Source organism: Lipotes vexillifer, unplaced genomic scaffold, assembly GCF_000442215.2.
Source record: "Lipotes vexillifer unplaced genomic scaffold, Lipotes_vexillifer_v1.1 scaffold321, whole genome shotgun sequence".
Taxonomy (NCBI): Eukaryota; Metazoa; Chordata; class Mammalia; order Artiodactyla; family Lipotidae; genus Lipotes; species Lipotes vexillifer.
In genome coordinates this window covers 161,844-178,254 of record NW_006777145.1, presented here as the reverse complement: position 1 = coordinate 178,254, position 16,411 = coordinate 161,844, and positions in this window count along the sequence as shown.

Below are 16,411 nucleotides of genomic sequence, written 5' to 3'. Positions count from 1 at the left end.
ACTTAATTAAGACATTAGATAAAACAATTCTTCTCCCCATTTCCTCCATAAAATGAGCCATCACCTATTGTACCCTCACTCTTCACTACATCCACATACTTCTCCCATCATTTGAATGGTATGCTTATCAGAAGTCAATTGTACTTATTCCCAATTTACAGTTGTATCTGTTACTGTAATTATATAATTTACTAGTATATTTATATAAAATAATAAAGTATGAATGTGAAAAGAGGCAAGTTAATAAAAAAATTTGCCATGGAAATAACTATAAAACAGTGGGGAGAAATTGTCAAAATCCATAAGATTATGAATTCAAATTGTTTTAATCAGTGTCTTTAGGCTCTTGGTCCATGTGAAAGAAAATTAAATGGGAAAACGTAGATGATGCTTGATTAGTGTCCCATCTTGCTTGACTCTATTAGAGGTTTAGTGACTAGATATCATTTATGCATCATACATTTAATAAAAATGTTTAAAATGTAAGTTTATTTAATATTTTCTGCTGTAAACAAATTCAAATGTCTTCTCAAATGTCACCTTATCAGTAAGGACTTTCCCTGACTACTTCATACAAAGTGGAAACCCCTTCCCCTCTCTGGAACTCCCTATTCCCTTTAGCCTGCTCCACTTTAGTTCTTAACATTTATCAATAAATCACACTCCATATTCACATTTATTCACTCATGTTGTTTGATGTGATTAAGGTTAAAGACTTTGAGATGGGGAGAGTACCCATGTGGGCCTAACTTAATCACATGAGCCCTTAAAAGAAACTTTTCTGACTGAGGTCTGCATCAGAGATGTGCAATGGAAGAACAGTCAGAAAGATGAAACATTGCTGGCTTGGAAGATGGAAGTTGGCCATGAGCCAAGGAATGGGAGCAGCCTCTAGATGATGGAAAAGACATGGAAGTGGACTATTCCATAGAGCTGCTAGTAAGTAATGTAGCCCTGCTGGCATCCTGATTTTAGCCCAGTGATCCCCATTTTACACTTATGACTTACAGATCTTAGGCTAATAAACTTGAGTTATTTTAAGCTACTGAGGCTGTGGTAATTTCTTACAGCAACCATTGAAAACTAATACGTGTCTCCTCACAGAGCACAAGCTCAATGAATTTGGCACACAGAAAATGTTAAATAAATATATGTTGAATAGAAGAATAATGAATGAAAATGCCAATAAACCAATAAACCATCTCCTTCTAGTCCTGATATCACAGCACAAGAGGGCTTCTACTGAAATAACACCAATAATGATACTATTGAGTGCCTCTTATAAGTCAGCATTTATGTGCATTTATTTTCCCATCACAGCAAATGTTAAGTATATTATCTCCATTTGCTACAGGAGCAATCTAGGACTCAAAGGCTCTAAGTAACTTGACCGGGTCTACTTGGCTAAAAAGTTGAGTCTTCCATTAAGGCACTATTTATAAGAATAGTCAAATTTTTTTTAAATTTATGGTCAGTAAAATAAAAATTAATTAAAAGACAATCAAACCCAACATATATAAAGGGTAGCCTTGAAATGTAAGGAGGACTATTTATTTAATCAGTATGAAACAAAGGCCTCAGAGTTTGTGTAAGTGTGTGTGAGTGAAATAACACTTTCTATACTCTGGTGATTTGAGTATCTCAAAGCACAGCAATTAGGTGCCTGGCCTAATTGGATTCCCCATTAGAACTCCACGTGTAAACTAATGAACCATGCATGCCCCTCAACCAGGAGGTCAATTTACAAACACCGTAAGCATAATCTTCCAGATACCTCTGCATGTTCAAACAACAGCTACAGGTTGAGCTCCTATCTCTCCCCAGATAGCCCATACACAAGGAGTAGTTCATTGCCTCCTGAACCCAGCACTCTTTCACACCTCTGCTGAAGGTGAGGCTGAATAAGCCAGGAAATTAAGCCTGGCCTCTGAAGGTGGGCCCAGCCCAGGTAGACTTGGTGTTGAAATAGTATTAAAAATCATATTGAAAAGACAGAGGGAGTTAAGGGGAAAATCATTTTCTGTTCACCCATCAAATGCAGATGTAACTGAAGTAACAGAATTTTCAGTCATACTTGGGTTTAGCGTTCAGTTCAACTATTTTCCAACCGTATGACTATTGGTGAATTCTTTAATTCCTCAGAGTTTCAGTTTTCTCATCTGTCAAAAGGGTATTTTAATAGCTACTGCACTGGATAAAATGAATAAACAGGACAAGACCACTGTCCTCAAGATTTCACAAAATTAATATACACCTTTAAGAATTAAAGTAACCTTGAAATTTGTAAGCAATTGAAATAACTCTAAAATGGGGAACTGATTGAATAATTTCTGGTAAATCTCTACAATAGATTGAGAGCAGAACCAGAAATGGAACGATCCAAAAATATTACATGGAAATATCCCAGAAATAAACAATCCATAAGTTTTAAATTATGTGCTATTCTGAGTAGCATGATGAAAATCTTGAGCCACCCAGCTCCATCCAGCCTGGGATCCCCAACCGTCAACATCATCTGCTCCTTACATCCAGTCATTGACCTCATCATGTCTCGATGATCCAGGATCACCCAAAGCAGCTGATCCTTCTTCTGATGTATGGTCAGAAGGTCAGTAGTAGCCTAACGCTATGTCACAAGGCCTATGTCATTCACTTGACTTCATCTCATCATTTAGGAATTTTATCACTTCATGTCATCACAAGAAGAAAAAGGAGGAGTACAGTAAGATATTTTGAGAGAGGGAAAGACCACATTCACATAAATTTTATTACAGTTTATTGTTCTATTTTATTAGTAGTAATTGCTGTTAATCTCTTACTGTGCCAAATGTATAAATTAAACATTATTATAGGTATATATTTATAGGAAAAAATATACTATATATAGGGTCCAGTACTATCTGTGGCTTTAGGCATCCACTGGGGGTCTTAGAAATGTATTCCCATGAATAAGGGGGGACTACTGTATTATGTTCTCTCTACATTTATTATGTAAAACTGATTCTCCCTCTTTGATGGAGATTTAAGCATTATAAGCCCACATCTCTAAGGGGAGAAAGAGTTTATTCAAAAAAATAACATCTTGTTTTAGCATGAAACATCTGTCCAAGAATTCAAGAGGTAGCGTCAGTATTTAGTTCAATTCCCTGAAACCTAAGGGATAAGACAGAGATACCCACCTTTTGCTGCTTTGACCTCACAAAACATTTACATCTCCTAATATTAAATCATCACTAAGCTCTGGGAAACCCCATATCCCTGGTAAATACTCCCATTTTCTAAGAGTTGAAATGTGCCAGCCAAAATACAGTCTTCCATTTCAAACATAAATGCCTCTTTGTGAAACAGGGTAAGCCCTCAATTTACTCTGAAAAAAATGCATTTCAGTAGAGTTATGAGTATTTGGAGTCTCACTCAATTATTGAAAAACTTATCTTCTTCCTAGTTGAAGGGGTATGTTAAACAGAGGAAGGGAAGATAGGAGGAAACATTCACTGAAGGTCCTTCAGGCCAGGGATGGCCCCTAATCCCCAAAACAAACCTATGATGACCTTGGCCCAATTGGATTGGGCCAAGGTCACCTAGATAAGAAGTAGAAGAACAGGAGCTAAATGTCAGCTTTCCCCAGTCACATACCAAACTATGCAAAACCATGGGGGCCAAGATATGATTATGGATTTTATTATTATAACAGCCATTGTGCTCTCATGTTGGCAAGGGATGATTCTCACAGAGGAATCAGAAAAAGATCAATAAAGTCAAGTTGTTAATACATCACCAAAAGAAGAAGAGGAAGTATCATGTAAAAAATGAAATTGTGGGCTTCCCTGGTGGCGCAGTGGTTGGGAGTCCGCCTGCCGATGCACGGGACGCGGGTTCGTGCCCCGGTCCGGGAAGATCCAACATGCCGCGGAGCGGCTGGGCCCGTGAGCCATGGCCGCTGAGCCTGCGCGTCCGGAGCCTGTGCTCCGCAACGGGAGAGGCCGCAACAGTGAGAGGCCCGCGTAACGCCAAAAAAAAAGAAAATGAAATTGTGTTAAAAGATGGATTTCAGTAGAATCTTACATAGGATGTTTCTTCACTGTGTTCCCATGAAGTACAAATAGTCCACCTACAAGAAGCTCTGAATCCAGGTAATTAATGAGGAGAGAGCAGGACAACTGTGATGGTAATGCCAAACTAGATCAGCAGACATTCAAAGCTGATTTGAAAAAGGAGAAGGAGGAGGGAAGGAAGAACCGCAATAACAAAGTAAAAACAAGGATATGTATGTTAGAGAAAAATGTTTTTCAGTGCTCTCACTTCCATATAAAATGTATCTAAAAATGACATTTCTTTAAGGCTTTCCATAGAAAACATCACCAGCACAGTCTTTATCTAGATCTAGATAAAGATCTAGAGCTACAGAGCCCAATATGATACCACTAGCCACATGCAACTATTTAATCTAAATTTAAATTAACTAAATTTTTAAAAAAATTAAAATTCGGTTCCTAACTCCTGACTATAGTTGTCAAGCACCCAATAGCTACATGCATCTAGTGGCTACCATATTGGACAGCACAGACCTAAAGATAAACAGATTGTCATTGTCATAAAAAGTTGTATTGGACAGCACTGATGTAAAGTCTTCTTTCAAAATCTAGTCAATTGTAATTCATAAAACCTAGTGTGTTCTCTCACATACAGCAGATGTTCAATAAGTATGCTTGAACTATTGAATTAAGCTGGATTCAGAAAAAGTAGGAAAGAGGTGGGAGATTCATTTGTAGGAAGCAAATATCTGCACTGAAATTTTAGTAAATCTATATATAATTGAGATTTCATGTCAATGGATTTGGTAATAAAACTTTTTGAGTTTTCAATTTATGGTGTTTGTGAAATTTCCTTACTGTGGTGATTTTTATAACTTAGAACTTCCATTTTTTGAAGACAAAGTCAGGTCAAGTAAAAATATTTAGATATATGCTATCCTTATACCTTTCTTGGATCAAGAATCCAATACATGTTTTTTTCTTTGGAAATACCATAGGATATCTGTCTTCTATGTGACTTCAGACAATCTTCTGCCCTGTTCCTGTTCCCCTTGCCCACCTTACAGTGTTGTGAAAAACAAGCAAGATAAGCATGTGAAAGTGTTTTGAAAATTGCAGAGGTTATACATATTTTAAAATTATTATTGTAATTTGGAGGGGAGCAGTTAAGTTGCCTATAAATCAGCTGTTGGAGGGTGGTATGGCTCAAAATATTAAAAGGTTTTCTCAGGCTAATAGTTAACTTATCTGTTCTGTTGCTTATCAAATTGAAACACCTGTCTTTTCTGTTAATGTTTAAATTCATTTGAGAGGTGTCATTTATGTTTGTTTAGTTATAATGAAAACACTGTAGCCTGGGTCCACTCTCTTCCCCAGTCACCTGCTCCTGACTTCTCCTCTTCTTGCCTCTGCCTCAGTCTCAAGATCATGCTTTGTTCACCCTGCCACACCTTTAAGAACAATCAAGGTTTGAGTCAGGAGAGGTACAAAGTCATTCACATACAAAAGAAAATATCACTTTTTAAAGGATTCATTTGACAAGGAACAATAGTAAAACAAAGGGAGACATTTTATTATTGCCTCCATAATGTCCAACCCAATATTATTATTCTGATGAAGTTATAATCATTGTTAGCAAAACTAACCTCTTCTATTCAGGTCTCATATTGATACATCTGATATATTTATATTTAAATTTTACTATTAATCTTGGCCTGTTTATTTTCAAGGCAATTTATAGTCACCTAGGCATTTTCACATTTATTATCTCATCTGAATCTCTCAGCTACCCCCTGAGATTGGTCAGGCAATACTTCTATCTCAAATTTTCCCTAGGCTCAGAGGAATGAAGTGATTTGCTCAAGGTCATACAGTTGGTATATGGCAGAGCTGGGACTCAAATTTCATGGATGTTATGCCGGCCAACTTTCAAAGGACTCTTCCTGGAAACCTGAATGCCTGTTTGATTGCCAGTTACCTTAAATCTTCCAGTGTTACCTCTTGATTAAGTCTCTGTAAATATTTTTTTTCTGTTAAGAAACATAAAGTTAAGGAAGCATTAACTTCAAAAAGATTTTTTTTAATATTTTTTTTAGATCACCTACTTTCCATGCTAAGCAAGGATTGTAAAACTGCCTGTAAATGCCAACAAAGGCCTCCATCAATAAAGAGGTAAAAAACCTTCACAAGAACCTGAAATCAAATCAGCCTCTAGTGTTATAGTGTTTTGCTATGAAGATTTTTTTCTATTCAGGCTAAAAAGATCAAAATACTGTAGACAAGATAAATTTGCAGGAAATGGAAGTAAGGTCAGCCACTGACACTTTGCACAGAAATGCCACGAGCCCCATCAGCACACAGAAAAAATGAAATTATTCATAAGGTTGACTTTTCAAACACTTTCTTATCGATTTTTGTTGGAAAACAGCCTTTTGGCCATAGCAAATAGTACCACAAATAAGCTGGACTAGGAGAGAACTGTGCTCCAACAAAAATCTTTTTGTGCCTTCAGTAGATCCACAGAGATGGAATGCGAAAAGTGGGAAGAACTCCTACTCAGTTATGAGATGAGACAATGTGGCAAAGTGGGCAGAGCATGAGATCTGGAGTCAGAAGAATGGGCTCTTAAAATAATTAAAAATTGAGCTGTTTTAATACTTGTACAGAATCAAGTATAGCTACTCAAAGAATATGCATACAGCAAAGCATCTGAAGGTTGGATAATGGGTTTGATGGATAGAATTAAACTCCTAATGAAAAAAAATCTCCCTTCAAAACTATGTCCTCTTTTTTGCTATGATACCTAAATATTTTATTCTTTCAACTAGGATAAAAAGAGTTTGTAATCTGAGAGATAAAACAATTTTGCTCAGCAACTGTTAGTAGAGATGAGTGTGGTCACCAATATCCCTCCAAAGGAAATATCTCTTTATTATCTTGCTACCCACAAAGGTATTTTCCCATGCCTTTAAATGATCAACAATTTTGTAGATTTTCTTTAGCATGATTTGGAAGATATGTCTAAGGCTTTCTCAAGCTCTTATTGAGGTTACAGTTGCCTGCTAACTAATGTCTACAGCCAACTGGGCTACTAAGAACAGATTTAAGAGCAAAGCCCTTAGTCTGTAGGCTTAGCTGACTTCAACCTGAGTGACTTTTAAGACTGCCACAGTGACACCATTGTGATGAGAATTAAATCATGGAACATGCAATGGCCCACTTTCCGCATTTTAAAATTTGGGTTATTGCTGTATTCACCCCATACCCGGAAGTTCTCCACTCCTCCCACTTTATTCATTTCCTTTCCCTAATTTTGTATGTATTCACCTCTCCCAATAAAATTATAAGTTAGAGTTTAGACAGGGAGAACAAGACTATAATTTATTCCTCTTTGCCTACATACATTTCAGTGATTAACACCATCTGTTGCAAACAGTGTTTGCATTAAACATTTATTAAATAAATAAATGAATGAAATGTTCCTGTGGCCTTGGATATCTCAGCCTCTATCTCCATGTATCAGTTTCCCCTTATTTATTTATTTACTTTGGCTGCGTTGGGTCTTCATTGATTCGCACAGGCTTTTTTCTAGTTGTGGGAGCGAGGGCTACTCTTCGTTGAGGTGTACAGGCTTCTCATTGTGGTGGCTTCTCTTTTGTGGAGCACAGGTTCTAGGCACATGGGCTTCAGTAGTTGCAGCACTCGGACTCAGTAGTTGTGGCTTTCAGGCTCTAGAGCGCAGGCTCAGTAGTTGTGGTGCACGGGCTTAGTTGCTCTACAGCATGTGAGATCTTCCCAGATTGGGGATCGAACCCCTGTCCCCTGCATTGGCAGGCATATTCTTAACCACTGCACCACGAGGGAAGTCCCTTCCCCATATTGTTAAGTAAAGGTAAAGGAATTGGTGAAGTGGTATAGTATAAAGATTAAGACTATGGAATTTGGGACCAGGGAGATAAGGGTCAAATGCTCCATCCAGAGTATAACCTTGGGCAATTACTTAACCCCTCTGAGCTTCAATATCCTCATCTGTAAAATAAGGATAATTCTTGTGCAAATTGTTGTGAGTATTAAACGCAGTAATTTATGTACATCATATGTACAATGTATATAGCATAAAGCATAATTGTAGTAATAATAGTATAATTTAAAAGTTTTTTTTTCTGGCTCTAACATACTATAAGTTTTATGTTTTCTTCAAAGGGATGTTCCATTAATCATTAAGAACAGAAGGAAAATATCACAGAATAGCTCCTTTCTGTGTCCCTGTACACTCAGTCATTTTCTGGCCTCAGAACAATGGATATATGAGAGAAAAGGGTTGTGATTTCTTCTATCTTAGACTAAATGTAAGGTGTGAAGAGGGGAGTAAGAGACCAAAAAGAGAGAAGAAATTACTTTTAATTAAATACAGTAGTTTAGAGGGAGGGAATATAATTCATGATTCCACTAGAGTAGAAAAATATCGCTATACAATTAGCATCTACATGCAAAAATCATTTACCCTATTGGCATTCCAATTAATGTTGTTGTCTTATACAGTTAGAAATTCTGCCTCAGCCACCTAGAAGAAATTTTTCTGATGAGAGAGGACACACAGATATACACATGCCATGTATACAAACACAAATATATGTAAATGGTTAGTCAACCTGATAACACCTCTGCAGTAAAAGTAAACACAGTTGAATGAGAATAGAGCCGATTTGACAGCTAAGCTATAGAAAACCAAGAATCTAACAAATTTATTTGGTACTAAACCTTCTGACATAGCAAAGTATTTTTAAAGCTAAAAGTTGAATATCGGATGATTTGAGAGGGACCCGCACTGGGGTATGTGAGTTTGCTACTGTGCATTTTCTTTCTTTTTTTTTTTTTTTTTTTTTTTTAAGGCTCACGGGCCCAGCCGCTCCGCGGCATGTGGGATCTTCCCGGACCGGGGCACGAACCCGTGTCCCCTGCATTGGCAGGCGGACTCTCAACCACTGCACCACCAGGGAAGCCCCTACTTGTGCATTTTCTACACATGTGATTAAAGTGAGTTTTTTATAAAAGCCATTTAGCTTTGATCATTTAATTTTAAATGAAAATGTTGACTAAGAGTGCCTTTTTTCTTTAGCCTGCATCAGCTCCCTTCCAGTTTGCTTCATCTGCATACAGCATTGCTTCTTAGGAGACAGCTCATTTTGGTCTGAGTTCCGTTCATTCACTCAAGAAATATTTATTGAAAGCTTCCTGCTTGAGATGTTTTATTGGATCTATATATATGGAATGTACATTTCACTAGGAAAGAGACATTCAATAATAAGTAGAAAATTAATAGATAAGGAAGCATGGAAATAGATAATAAAGTAACTTTAGATAGTGATAAATGCTATAAACAAACTATATCACTTTTCTTCTAGAAATTTTATAATTTTAGTACTTACATTTAAGTCTTTGATCCATTTTTGAGTTACTTTTAGTATATGACGTGAGGTATGTAGAGATCAAAGTTCATTTTTGCATATGGACCTGTTGGGTGTTTACAAAAGCCTCACTATAGTATCAGTGGGAAGTTTGGACTTCCATTACCACCCCACAGTAATAAGGCATTCCTCACCCTCCCCACTGGGGGAGAGTGTGTCTAAAGAGACCTAGTGAACACTCAGGATTTTTATCACAACCCCGCCATGAAGTTACCCCCACCATGGTGTCAATAGAAGCCACATGGGAATTAGTAACAAGGCACCCCAGACCCTCCAAGCCAGAGAGACATCAATGGAGGCTTATTGGGGAGCCAGAACTCCCACCCCACCGAGCAGTAATGAGGAGTCCTCACCTTCAGATGTATCAATAGGAACCTGGAATTCTACCATCATTTGATGATAATGAAGCAGATCCCCCCACCCTTTGCTTCCCAAAGCAGTATACAACAAAACTAGCTAAAATAGATCCTTAAATAAGATCCAGAGTCTTATCACATAATATCCAAGATGGCCACGTGTCAAACCAAAATCACTAATTACACCAAGAACTGAGAAGACCACTCACTGAATGAAAAAAGACAATCAATACATGCCAACCCTGAGAAGACAGAAATGTTAGAATTAACTAACAAATATTTTAAAGCAGTCACAGAAAAAAAATGCTTCAATGAGCAATTATGAATATTCTTCAAACAAATAAAAAAAATCTCAGTAAAAAAATAGAATGTATAGAAGAACCAAATCAAAATTTTAAAAGTGAAAAATACATTGATCAGTATATTAAAAACAAAAACCCTCAGTGGGTGAGCTCAGTAACAGAGGAAAGAATCAGTGAATGTGAAGATAGAACAATAAAAATGATCCAATCTAAACAATATAGAGAAAGAAAATAAACAGCCTCAGGGCCTTTTGGGACTATGACAAAATATTTAACATTTTTGTCATCAGATTTACAGAAGGAAAGAAGAAAGAGAGCAGAACTGAAAAAATACTTGAAAAAGTAATGGCTGAAACATCCCAAATTTGAAAAAAGTCATTAACCTACAGATTTAAGAAGTTAAGAAAATTCCAAAGAGTATTAACTCAAGTAAATCACACCAAGACACATCAAAGTCAAAATTCCAAAAGATAAAGACACAGAAAAAGACTTGAAAAGATCAAGAAAGAAATGAAACTTTACCTATAAAGAGAAAGAAATTTAAATGATGGCAGATTTTTCATGAGAAACCTTGGAGGCCAGAAGGAAGTGGCAGAGCATTTTTCCAGTGATGAAATATAAAACTCTCAAACCAGAATCCTATATCCAGCAAAAGTACACTTTGAGAAAGAAGAGGAAATGAAGACACTCTCAAATTACGAAAAATTAAGAGAATTTGTTGGCAGCAGACCTACCCTAATATAAAGGTTAAAGAAATTCTCTAAACAGAAGGGAAATTATTAAAGTATAAACCTTGGAACACCAAAAAGGAAGAAGGGAATGACAGAAAGAAGACTGGTAGGAAGGAGGGAAAGGGGGAAATAATAAACAAAAACATGGATAAATATAATAGACTTTCCTCATTTTTTGACTTTTCTAAATTATGTTTGTCCTTTGAAACAAAAATGTAACACTAATGTAGTCCCAAATATATGTAGAGGAATTATTTAAGACAGTTAAAAGGAGACACTAAAGGGACATAAAGGGAGGTGAGATTCTATACCCCACGCAAACTAGTTAAATGATCACCCCATAAATTTTGTGTATATGATACCTAGAGTAACCACTAAAAAATGTTATACAAAGAGATACACTCAAAAACGCTATAGATAAATCAAGATAAATTCTAAAAATTGTTCCAAGTAAACAATAAGAAACCAGGAAAAAGAAACAGAGAAACAAAAAGCAGAGAGAAAAAATTTAAAAATGAAAACAAATGGCAGGCTTAATCTCTAAGACACCAATAATTACAATAAGTGAAAATAGTCTAAATAGAAAAATTAAATGACAGATTAACAGGTTATATTTTAAAACATGACCAAGCTATATAGTATGTACAAAAACCTCAATTCAAACATAAAGATATAGGGAGGTTGAAAGTAAAATAAAAAAGATATGCAAACATTAATCAAAGGAAAGCAGGATTTACTATAGTAATATCATGTAAGATAGACTTCAGCAAGGAAAATTAACAGAGACAAAGTAGGACATTAGATAATGATGAGTCAATACACCAAGAAGATATAGCAATCCTAAATGTGTATGCACCAAACAACACAGCTGCAAATTATGTGAAGAAACACTGATAAAATTGAAAGTACAAATAGACAAATCTATAATTATAGTTGGAGTCTTCAACACTCCTCTTAGCAATTGATAGAACTCTACAGGAAATCAGCAAGCATATAAAACTCAACAACACCAACTAACAAGGTCTAATCAGCATTTATAAAATATTTCACCCAACAAGAAAAGAATATACATTATTTTCAAATAACCATAGAACATATAACAAGATACCATATCTTGGGCAATAAATTAAACCTCAACAAATTTAAAAGAATTGGAATCATACACTGTTTGTTTGCTGACCACAATGGAATCAAATTAGAAATCAATAAAAGTGGAAAGAAATGAAACTCTCCAAATACTCAAATACTAAATAAAATAATTCTAAATAATCCGTGGGCCAAAGAGGAAGTCTCAAAGGAAATCAAAAATATACTGAATAGAATGAAAATTAAAATACAATGTACCAAAATTTGTGGAATAAAACTAGTGCTGAGAGAGAAATTTGTGGCATTAAATTCATACATTAGAAAGTCTTAAATCAACAGTTTAAGCTTTTGCCTCAAGAACCTAGAAGAAAAGCAAAATAAACCTAGAGAAAGCAGAAGGAAGGGAACAATAAAGATAACAGTAGAAGTCAAGGACATTAAAAACAGGAAAAATAAAGAAAATCAAAGCCTGCCAAAGAAAAAAGGAAGATGACACAAATTACCAATATCAAGAATGAAAGAGGAGATATCACTAAAGATGCTTCAGGCAACAATAGGATAATAAGGGAATACAATGAAGAATTCTACCTACATGATATTAATAGATCAAATGAAATATACTAATTCCTCCAAAAAAAATCACACAATCTACCACAACTCACCCAATATTAATTAGGCCTGTAACTTTTTTTTTTTTTGCGGTATGTGGGCCTCTCACTGTTGTGGCCTCTTCCATTGCAGAGCACAGGCTCCAGACACGCAGGCTCAGCGGCCATGGCTCACGGGCCCAGCCACTCCGCGGCATGTGGGATCTTCCCGGACCAGGGCACGAACCCGTGTTCCCCGCATTGGCAGGTAGACTCTCAACCACTGCACCACCAGGGAAGCCCAGGCCTGTAACTATTAAGGACTTTGAATTCATAACTTTAAAACTCTCATGAAAGAAATCTCTAGGCCCAGATGATTTCACCAGAAAAATTTAGCAAGCACCTAAAGAAGAATTAGCTCCAATTCTACACAATCTTTAACAGAAAATAGAAAAGAATACTCTCATTTTATGAAACTAGTATCAGGTATTCCTTGATACCAAAACCAGGCAGAGAGTATTAAAAATGAAAACTATATATCAACGTCCTTCAAGAATATAGATACAAAAATTCTTAAAATATTAGCTAATAGTACCCGGCAATAAATAAAAATAATTATAAACAATGATCACATGGGATTTATTCAAGGGGTGCAAGGTTGATTTAATATCACAAAATCAATCAATTTAATCCACCATTAACAGGTTAAAGAAAAAAAGTCATGATCCCACCAATTAATGCAGAAAAAACATTTGACAAAATTCAATACCCATTCATTTAAAAAATCTTTCAGAGAAACAGAAACAGAAGGAAACTTCTCTAACTTTATAAAGAACATCTACAGAAAACCTACAGCTAACATTATACTTAATGGTAAATGACTGAATGTTTTTCCATTAAGAGGGGTAACAAGGCAAGGAAGTCTGCTCTCACTACCCTTATTCAACATTGTGCAGGAAGTTCTAGCCAATGCATTAAAGCAAGAAAATAAAATTTATGCCTATCAGAAAGGAAGAATAAAATAATCCCTATTTGCAAATGACATGATAGCCTATGTAGAAAACCCAAGGAGTCTACAAAAATACTCCTAGAACTAACAAATGAGTTCAGCAAGGTTGCAAGATAAAAGAAATCTACAAAATTGTATTCAATTGTATTTCTATATACTAGCAATGAACATATGGAAACCAAAATTTAAAATACAATACCATTTACCATCACTCAAGAAAGGAAATACTTAGATATAAATCTAACAAAAAATGTACAGGATTTGTTTGCTGAAAATTACAAAATGTTGATGAAAGAAATCAAAGAAGATCTAAATAAATGGAGAGATACACTGTGTTTATAGACTGGAAGACAATATAACAAATATATCAATTCTCCTTCAAATTGATATGCAAATTTCACACAATTCCCACTAAAATTCCAGCAGTATTTTTGTAGATATAGACAAGATTATTCAAAAATGTATATGGAAAGGCAAAGGAAGTAGAATCACTAAAATAATTTTGAAAAGCAACAAAGTGGAAGGAATCAGTCTACTCAATATCAAGGTTTAGTAACTATAGTAATCAAGACTATGTGGAATTGGTGAGGGCATAGACACATAGATCAATTCAACACAACGCAACACCCAGAAATCAGTCCAACTGACTTGGTGCAAAAGCAATTCAATGGAGGAAAGATAATCTTTTCCTCAAATGGGTCTGGAGTAACTGGTTATCTATAGGAAAAAAATGAACCTAAGCCTCACACCTTAAACAAAATTTAACTCAAAACGTATTACAGAATAAAATGTCAAACATATTTGGACCTTCAGATATTCCTACAATACTCTGTTCCCTGACCTTTCACTGCTGACAATTGCTCATCTTTAAATACCAGCTTAAATACCACTGCCCAGAGGGACTTTCACCAACTGATTTGTGAAACCTTCTCCCCATCCTCACTGGTTTCTGTCATAACAACCTGTTCATCTTACTTAAGCCCTTATCTCTTGATTGTTATATAGTTTTATTAAATTTATTTTCTTGTTTACTGTTTGACTATACTACAAGGCGCTAAGATCCACACTTCAAGAACCATGTCTATTTTATTCAGGAATGTGTCCCAATCATCTAGTGTAACATCGGAAACATGGTAGATGTTCCAAGAAATATCTGTAGAGAAAATAAATAAATCTGTCTTAGAAGGCCAAGGCAACCTTGTGAAATAGAGTTCCTGCTATCTTTCATCACTTCCAGAAGTCTGGTTTTGGGGAAAGAACTCAGGTTTCCAAGTAGGCTTGATGCCTAGCTCCTCCACTTAGCAGTTCAGTTAGCTAGACTAAATGAGTAAATTATTTAAACTCTTTGAGCCTCCAAGTGTTATTGTAGGTAGTGAAGTAAACCATAGAAAAGAAAAGTTCACATAGTCGGCACTGGATAAAATATTGCCTCCCTTTTTTATATGGGTTGACCTTTTCTGATCCCTTAAATTAATGAATATCTAAGCAAAATTCTTGAAATACCTACATTCATTTGAACTTTATATAACAGCTTCATTTGAGAACATCTGTGGTTATTTGTAAAGGAGAATTAGCCCCAAAACAGAACTAAAAGGAATGATTTTCTCTAAATTATATGATACTTTATAGGTACAAGCAAGGTGACAATTTTAAATGACCCGCTTCTCTTTAAATTATACACATTTTTGTCTTCAGCACAGCTGTTCTTAGTTTCTTATATCTTGTGGAGAGTGATGACCTAGGTTAGGCAAAGGAAGATACTGACCAACAAATGTAGATTCCTCCTGCATCCACCCAAAAAAATTTAATAAGAGTAAAGTATGTCCTTGAAGTATTTTCATAGTGTTTATAGTCAATAACTCTTAGGATTTTATTCCTTTTAGATGGTTCTCTAAAGAGAATAATAGTGGTGTTTGAAACTAACTGACAGAGGGCTTCTATGAACCATCCCTGATCTGTTCCACAGAACAAAACTTTGCTCTCAGTGGACTAGAGAAGGACATGATTCTATTTGTTCAATGCCATACACCTAGGGCTTGGAGAAGTATCAGCCATTTGGTAGGTGATTCACAAATATTTGTTCGGTGAATAAATGAGTGAGTGAAAAGTGAGGCTGGGTTGCAGGAGTAGATTGTCAACTCAGTAGAGACCCAGAATATCATAGTAAAAAAGACTTCTAACCTTCTTATTCAGCATTTCATCTATACCTCCATGCATAATAGATCTGAAAAGAGGTCTCTGTTTAAAAATTTCCAGACATGAGAAGCCAACTTGAGGCAGGCCATTTCATCTATATCCCATTCTAATCACTAGTATTTTCTTCCAAAAAATTAAAGTTTACCTCCCTTTAACATCCACCCATAGGCCCTGGTTCTTATCTTTCTCCCAGAAATAGCTTACCAAAAACTTTAAGGGAGCTGTCATGCCCCTGAAATTCTGAAATTAATATAAACTCTCAATAGCCCACAGAAAAAGGAAAAGCCTTTAAAAGAAGCTTCTGGATAAAGACATCAGGATTCACACTCAGTGAACATAAGCTGAGAAGTAAAAGTTCTCAGGATAATGGTGAGAAGACCATTAACTTTATATTTTAATGAAAGTTTTATTTTAGAATAGTTTTAGCTTTTCAAGAAAATTGTGAAAACAGTACAGAGAGTTCTCATATACCACCACAACCAGTTTCCACTATTATTAATATCTTATATTACTATGGTACATTTGTTACAATTAATGAACCAATATTAATACATTATCACTAACTAAAGTTTATACATTTTTTTTCAAATTTCCTTAATTGGTTTTTTTGGTTTTTTACTTTTTTTTTTTTTTTTTTTTTTT